This window comes from Mixophyes fleayi, chromosome 4, assembly GCF_038048845.1.
Source record: "Mixophyes fleayi isolate aMixFle1 chromosome 4, aMixFle1.hap1, whole genome shotgun sequence".
In the NCBI taxonomy this organism is placed as follows: domain Eukaryota; kingdom Metazoa; phylum Chordata; class Amphibia; order Anura; family Limnodynastidae; genus Mixophyes; species Mixophyes fleayi.
In genome coordinates this window covers 341,217,591-341,219,999 of record NC_134405.1, presented here as the reverse complement: position 1 = coordinate 341,219,999, position 2,409 = coordinate 341,217,591, and the positions used below count along the sequence as shown (strand labels likewise).

General features: G+C 42.1%; 1 long non-coding RNA gene across 1 annotated transcript; it reads right to left on the bottom strand.

The window, feature by feature from the left end:
- On the bottom strand, positions 1–2,409 carry LOC142150318 (uncharacterized). The gene is made up of 2 exons (XR_012691080.1): positions 2,088–2,409; positions 1–673 (listed from the first exon to the last, which is right to left on the bottom strand). It is a non-coding gene; the product is annotated as an uncharacterized LOC142150318 (long non-coding RNA).

Below are 2,409 nucleotides of genomic sequence, written 5' to 3'. Positions count from 1 at the left end.
TTTTGGTATAAAATCTGTTTATTAAATAACTGAGGCAGTAAAAGGTTTCAGCAGTGGATGGATGTGATGTTAAAGTCTCAGAAATCCAAGTTCAAAGAATAGTTAAAGCCAGAGGGGGTAGTTGCTGAAGCCAAGGGGTCAAGATCCAAACAGTTGGTCATACAGGCCACAGGTCAAACACAGATAAGCGCTCCAAGGAGTTTTCCGGAGCTTTGGTTCACAGGCGCCGGTTCAATGTGAGCTCAGGAGATGTTTACAGATCGCTGCCAGCAAATTCTAAACGGAGCCTGTGGCCCTGTGTGTAGAGGCTGCACCGCTGAAACGTGATTTCAGATGGTAACCCCTGTGTGCCAACATTAAGGCCCTCAGGACATACGAGACTTGCATAACAGGACAGGTCAGGGACTGACCAAGAGTTGATGATTGAGGTATACCACCACCAAACATATAGAGTGCTTGACGGATTCAACTGGGGCATTAAACAGTGCGCTAAAGATGGTAGTACAAGAGCTAGCTTCTCCAATCATCAACCGTGTCTTCCTCAATCCAGTTGTGTGGTCACCAACAAGAGATATTCTGGATCTTGATAAAGAAAGCTGGGGAAACTGACTCTCTGGTATGAGGATTACATCCGAGCAATGTGAAACTGCAGAGATGATGAACATGTACGAGTCTGACAAGTACAGGGAAACAAAACACAATTTAAAATTCATTTTGAGCATTTTATCATCTTTCATAAATTTTTAATTAACTTTATGGGAAAGAAGGAGGGAGGAGAGAAAAGTGTAGACATAGTGAAGGAATAGAGAAAGGAGCATGGGGATAAGGAATAGTTGGGTGTCATCTATATACATCATTGCTGAAACATAGCATAGGAAGAGTCAATATATCAGTAAGGGGTCATTTAAGAGTAATAAGGTAGATCGGAGTTGCAAATATCTAACGTTGTGCTTGATTCATGTACAGAAGTAAGTCCGTGTGTCTTGCGTTAAAACGCTCTGCACAAACCATGGGTATATTGGATCTTCGCCATGTAAGATAGGTGGTCTTCTCCATGGCGGCTATAAACCATTCTGCTCCTAACAGCTTGGATAGGAGGTGGTAATGGCTGTTTCCATAATTTTGCAATCTACATTTTTTCCCCAAAAGGCTAAAACTGATACCAGAGACGTATCCAGCTTAAAATGCATGATAATAAAAACCATGCGGACAGCTGAGCGAAGAGGGCGGTAGAGTAATATTTGTTAATATTTGGCCTTCCCCCGGCCCCCAGTAGTGATCCTCATCCAACCATTACATATCTCAGTGCAGGTGGTTTTCCTGACCTGATAAGTATTAGGATAAGTTTCTGTATTTCATTTAATATCATCTCCAGGAACACGGACTGGGATTGTTAGAAAGTAATACTATAATTGCTACTATTCCCACAAACTGAGATATAATCTGCTGTCCCCATGCATGTAACTCTGTATTTATACTGACAATATAGAGGGAACCTTTTCTTTAAACTGTAAATGATAATTACTTGTAATATAAATACTCAAATACTTATTTTTCATTTTATAATTATAACTATGTGCTGTTTTTTTCTTATTTGCCTTTTCGTTTGTATAATTGACTTTATGAAGTGTGGAATATTCAGTAATATTGGTGGGGGGTACAGGACATCGTCTACAAGTAGAGATAATTTATATTCCCTCTCCCCGATCTCTATAACCTTAATATTTTTGTCCTTATCAGTTCCACTAATGGTTCTATCGTTACTTCAAAGATAAAGGGGACAACGGACACCCCTGTTTAATTCAATTTCCAATATTAATAATACTCCAGGACGTACTACTCACTGGGGATTTGAATAAAGCGCTTTAGTTCCTGTAAGGATATCATCCCAATAATCTGCCCAAGGCGTGAGACATAAAGGGCCAGAGGATTCCATCCAGCGCTTTCTCCACGTCTAAGGAAAGATGGAGGGAGGGTGTCTGAGAGTTCTTGTGTTGGTGAAGTAGATATGATTATACCTCTCTTGTTTGTAATGGAAAGAATATTTCTAAGTGCAATTATGCTTCATGAAGAGGATATTTGCTTACCTACATTTTGGAGGGTGGAGACTCAGACCTCATTCATTGTGTGGCGCTTTGGAAGCCAAAGAGTTTGGAAAAGGTGCCGGCAAGTGTTGGCGTATGTGCGCCGTATTCAGGTGAAGAGGCTCCTACGTCTGAATGAGCTGTAGATGCATCCGCTTGACAATAGACACACCCCTCAGACACGCCCCAACAGACACACTCCTCAGACACGCCCCAACAGACACACTCCTCAGACACGCCCCAACAGACACACCCCTCAGACACGCCCCAACAGACACACCCCTCAGACACGCCCCAACAGACACACTCCTCAGACACGCCCCAA